The sequence below is a fragment of the Microtus pennsylvanicus genome, chromosome 11 (genome assembly GCF_037038515.1).
Source record: "Microtus pennsylvanicus isolate mMicPen1 chromosome 11, mMicPen1.hap1, whole genome shotgun sequence".
NCBI lineage: Eukaryota > Metazoa > Chordata > Mammalia > Rodentia > Cricetidae > Microtus > Microtus pennsylvanicus.
Window position 1 is genome coordinate 72,431,639 of NC_134589.1, and position 6,089 is coordinate 72,437,727.

Genomic DNA, 6,089 nt, shown 5'->3' on the forward strand with positions numbered 1-6,089 from the left:
TGTGCGTGCGCAGGGCAGGCAGGACGCGGTGCAGGCAGCCTCCATCGCTCGATCTCACCCAAAGCAGTAGGCCGCATCACTGCTCACTCTCACATAGCATGGTCTGTGCCCAGGGGCGGGCGGGGGGAGGGGTGGGCAGGAGGGAGGTGCCTGCTGTTTATAATGTTGAATTTCTGTAAAATAAACTGTATTTGCAAATCCAAAAAAAAGAAAAAGAAATAAGTAAATAAATAAAAAATCATCATTCATCAGGAGACACAGGTGACTGATTACTGAGAACAGTCATGGTAAATCAAGTTCCTTCAGAAGCAGGAATAGTGAAAAGTTACTTTGAGATTTCTTTTGTGAGTTTAACTCTTGTCCAAGTCTGGTAACAAGGTCAGCTGTGTCTAGACCTAGCAGTAGCTCTAGCAAAGCGAGGCCTGATTTCCACATAGGGAGAGGATTGGGAACAACCGAAGCCTTGGTCACTGCTGTTTAGCCGGCAAAGCTGTCCCTGGCCTACTCGTCCACACCATCAGAGATCTGAGAGTGAAGACTTTCACCTGAGAAACAGGAAGTGCAGACCAAGCAGCTTCTGAATCTGTTCAAAATGACAGACTTACCAGCAACTTGGACAGTTACCCTATTGTCCTCCAAGGTCATTAGGGGCAGAGGTCGCTGGGCAGCATGATCCTTTGGCCAGCCTCAGAAGATCCCATGGACCTTCCTGTGGAGTAGGAACTTCGGAGGAGGGGAGAGGGACTGGGCTCCCTTGTGGAGGCAAAGGGGTATAATGAACTCTCCAGTGCCCTGCTTGTCTAAGGTTTGGACTAGGTCACAGCAGTGGAAGGTGAAGGGGGAAGGGTAGCTTTACACCCAGTGGCCAGCTTTGTCACATTTCAAATAAGCTCCATGTGGAGGTTCTTCTGATCCCATCCATATTCTTTGGGAGAGATTAGGGGTGTTGTCAGGAGCTGACATGTCTATAACAAAGTCTGTTTTATTGAAAATTTTAAACGCCATGTTCAGCTGACCTCTGACAAGTTAAAGATCATTATCTACTAAGTATATCTAAAGCAGACCAACTTTGTCTATGAGTTGTTACCTGTTTCAAAGATTTAAATTTGAAAAAATATGCAGGAGGTAATATAAAGTTTATTTCTGCAATTAATCATGACTGTAAGTATAGTTATGAACATATTAAAAATATGATCATCTATGAGGTAGCTGATAATTAACTTGTATGTTTTAATTATGTGTAACAGTTTATAATAAGTTAATACATATGTTATAAGATTAGGACTTGCAGCTTTATCCCTGTTAAGTTGATTCTTAAAGTTTGAGTTGAGTGTTTAATTGGAGATCTTTTAACATGAAAACAAACCATAAACCGTAAATGTAGTAAAGTTTTGTCATTACAGAATATACAGAATATTATAATTTCTGTGTGATTAAGTTTAAACTGAAGGCGGTGTCAGGACAGGAAAGGGTTATGCAGCAGCAGCAAGGGCCTTGGCCAGGGAGTTGGTAGCTTACTTGCTTCTCAACAGTGGAGAATTTTTTTTTCTTTTCTTTTCTTTTTTTTTTTTTTTTTTTTTTGCTGTTGTTGTTTTTTTAACAGTGGAGACTTTGACTTTAGGAAGGGAAGGGGAGCTGTGTCAGGCTGAAAGAGGGGGCTTTTCAGAGTGAGGGAGGGGCTATTGGACCCTTGCAGGTAGAACACGCAGCTGAGGAGGAAGGCTGAGGGGGTTGTGGGGTGGGTGGGGGGTGGGGTAATGTGGGTGTGTAAGGGGGTGTCAGTCACAGTAGCCCTACACCCACCTAAGGAGGTTGCAGAGCTTCTAGGACAGAAGGAAGTACCGGTTGTCAAGGTGTGCTGGAGAAGCAGGTATGCTCAATACTGATGTCCTCTGGACAGGCCAGGCTGGAGAGTGCACAGTGAGCGGGGCTGATTGGGAGAGGGTGTGGCCCAGCCTGATTGGCTAGGAGAAGGAGGGGGGCCATTGCAATGTTACCAGAGCCCAGGTGGGCTGGAAAGAAGAGGGGACCATTGAGCACCTGCGGGTGGTGGGAAATGTAGTGGTCGCTGCTGAGGGGAGTAACCCTGTGAAGCTGTGGCTTGGGAGGGTTCTGCAGCACCCTGGGCTGATGTGAGGGAGAGGGGCAGTAGGGGAGGATTAGGTGGGAGTCAAGAACATACAGTTTGGTCTGTCTGGCCTTGGTGAAACCCAAGTGGATGGAGAAGTGGGGAGGGTGTCAGACAAAGGTAAGAAAGGCACCTGACTATGAGGGGGAGGGTGGATGGTGGTAAATCTTCTAGGTCACAGACAGAGTTTCAGTTTTAGGAGCAGAAGAGTCAGGGAGGGCAGAGGACTTGAGAGCAAAGAGGCCTTGGGGTGGTGAGCAGGAAGCTTACTGGGAGGGTTTGGAGCAGGGAAAGCGAAAAACAGAGACATAAAGGATCTCTTTCCATTTTCCTGTGTGCTCATAAAATCCGTAAAGATCCTGAGTAATGTCAGGATCCCAAAGCTGTTAGGTGGACTTTTAGACTGATTATCTAGTGGATGTGGAGACCAAGCCTGGGTACTGCAGCAAATGAGCTTAGGAAATTTGGTGTCTGAGTGTTGTAGCCATTGGAGATTCTGGAGGAGACATGCTGAAGTCAAGTCACTCCGTCTGGAGGAGTTGGGGCCTGACATCCTTGGTGGTAGTGGGTCAAAGTGAAGATACCAGGTGTCCCTGTGAATCTCCAGAGGCCAAGGAGCAGTCTCGTAGAGAGGGTGGGTCGTCACCCAGGCAACATCACCAAGGCCGTGTCCAACGTGGTCTGAGGATGAATCCGCCATCTCTTGACAGTTTGTTTTGGAGGAGGAAAGGGCACCAGATTCAGGCAGCACAACCCCTAACAGGGAAAGGAGGAAGCCCCTACCTAACCGGACTGGACTGAATGTGCCTAGCTAGCAGCTAGTCCATGGGAGTTCACTGTAAACAGTGAAGTTCATGGTGGGGTGCAGTCTTCCTCAGTCCCACAGGACACAGTGGGGAAACTAGACTCTGGATGGCTGTCACCCAATAACATGGTGACTGTTTAGGATGGCCAGGTGGGAGACTTCCAATCAGGTGCTATTGGATGAGGGAACTGGGTGCCAGAAGGATTGGAATATGTGAAAAAGGGCTGGGAAGTTACCGGCCCATCCGAGTCTCAGCACCAATGAGGGAGACACCCTAAGAGTGAGGGCCCCTTCTTGGACCCCATAATAGGCACAAACCACACCCACACACTTATTTTTACAGAGAGATCCTTTATGAAGTGATGGAGGGTTAAAGTGACTGCTTTCTGACTCAGGGAGAAAAACAGCAGCAAATGACCATGAAGGTGTAATTTTTACCAAATGAAAAAGGGGATGTCTGTGTTACAATGGGCTAGGATGCTGTGTTGTATTTTGAGTGGATGTGAATTAGATGAGCCAAAGGAGGTTGTTGATTATCAGACTTCAATGCTTTGGTAACTGGACCTTAGTAACCAGCCTCAGGAGGAGGAAGTGGCCAAATAAGTGAGTAGATCATGGTGGCCAGCTTTAGGGATGCAATCTAATGGTTATTGGTAGGGCAGAGGGAATGGGAGAAAAGGGCAAAGCCTTCCAGAGCCCATGCTAGAGTGGGCTCGAGTCCCTTCAGTTAGTATGCAGCTACAAGTACTGGGTCATCAGTTACACACAAACACACATACATTCAGATTCACCCCTGCAAACACACACACACGCAAACTCATCCACAAGCATAGATGCATCAGGCACACAGCATTGTACTTGTTGTTACCCCAGAAGGATGGTCTTTATCTTCTCCAATTTCCTCTGTAACTAAAGAAAGGACCCCGAGCTCCTCTCAGAGACAGTGGAGGTGTCTTAGCTCTGAGGTGAGCAGATTTGGCTTTTTGCAGACTCTGTTTCCCACATGTGACCTTGACTCCCTCTTTCCTTGCTGGTCTCACTGTGAGACCAAGGCTCTAAAGGAATAAACTTCCGGGTATGCTGTTACCCAGGGACAAAGGTGGCTGCTCTCCTCTCTCCCCTCCTCAGCTCACAATACACTGGCAGAGAAATAGGAGTCAGGGCTTCCGGGTGTTGAAGTCAGCTGCTCTGCCCCGGTTCTCCAACTCCTAGAATTGTGCTGTGACTCCCACAGTGAAACCAAGGAGGAGATTATGGTCAGGGCACAGGCGGGACACCAGTAAGACTGTGACATGAAGTGTGTATGGGAGGGAGAAGAGATGGCAGTGTCTCCAGACAATCAGAGACAGAGCCTCCAGATGGTAGCATCAGCCCCTCTCCCACAGCCTCCGCTCACCCTGCCATTCTAACCTGTCAGGGGAATAAATAAACCCGACTCTGGGGACTGAAATGCCGCAGTCTGAGCAGGCGATGTTTGCTGTTGTTACCATGGTACTGACGTGTACTTGTAATGTACTTTCCTGTAAACAGGACCAAGCGGCTCCCACCCTCAGAGATAGACTTCACTAGGGACAGGCCATGCCACCTGCTGATAGATCCCTTCTGCTACATGGCACAACGGTGTTCTGTGATGAGAAGTATTGAAGCACATTGAAATATATGTATATATTTAGATAAACTATTTTTTTTTCAAGACAGGGCTTCTCTGTGTGACTGGTTGTCCTGGAACTCACTCTGTAGACTGGGCTGGCCTTGAACACACAGAGATCTGCTTGTTTCTGCCTCCCGAGTGCTGGAATTAAAGGTGTACACCACCACTGCCTGGATAATATACATATCACATGTATGTAAAGGCTGGAATGAAAAAATAAGGATTATAATGGGAATGGGGAGATAAATTTTGCATGGGAACCTGACCAGGTGGTACCACCCAGATGCACTAACCATTAGTAGAGTGAGCTGAAGCCGTATTTAGATGACACGAATTCTGAGTGAGGAGACACATTGGACAAACTTCTATATTATGAATTACATCAGACAAGTCATTGAAGAAGATCCTACATCACCAAAGAAGACAGGCTTCTTGCTCCAGGCTGTTTGGATACAAGTTACAGCATCAATTTCTCCATGCATGTCTGGGTTTTCAGAAAGAGAAGAAGCTATGGATACAAGAGTATTATGTTTGGAATCTGAAATGAGTTCCACAGGCTCCTGTAGTTCACGCTGCGGATCCTGGTGTGGGGCTATTAGTGGGTCTGGCGCCCAGGACTGTGAATTACCTGCCTCGTGTCCTCTAGCTCTGTCTGTTTCTTCTCTGTTGTCTCCCTGACGACCTTCTGCTTGGATGGACCCCACCGCTTCTGCCACCTCTGGAAAGTGACCTGCAGTTCTCTGACTCTGGGACAAAGCAGAGCTTCCTCCCTCCTGTTGTTCTGTCAGGTGTGTGGGTCACCACACACAGAAGTCACTAATGTCAGTGTGGGGTGGACACGGACAGAGCTGTCAGAGAACACGGGCCTTGACCACTGCCTCTGGTTTTGTGTAGGATTCCAACACTGACCTAACATGTGCTTTATTTTTTGCCCCTGGGATGCCATGCCTGCATCTCCCCTCCCCTGGTGGGAAAGCTATCAGTATGGAAATTCCACAGAAGCTTTAGCCAAGAGTCTAGTCAGGTGTCTACCTGAGTTTCTTCTCTGTGGCTGTGACAAAATGTCCTGCAAAGCAATGTATGGCAGCCAGGGCTTCTCTCAGCTCTCAGTTCAAGGTTGCAATGCCCTCAGTGGGGAGGTCCCAACGCTACAGGCCTGAGACAGCTGGGCCTCTTGCAAGCACAGTCAGGGGTAAAAAGAATTCATGTTCAACTACCCTTACCCACTTTATCCAGTCCAGAATCCCATGCCCTGGGGCGAGGGTCCTGCATCACATTAAGGTGGTCCTTTGATCTCACTGATATATAACATAAAGAAATAAAATCAACTAATCCAGATAATCTCTCATTGGGATTCTCAGAGAGCCATCTCACACTCGGTTCTAAGTTCTGTCAGACTACCAGAAAATTCATAATAGACACAAATGATCAACAGGGCAGTGGGACAAACAAGTTGTCAACAGCTCCATATCCTGACCATGTTGAAATGAGAACAAGTACCAACA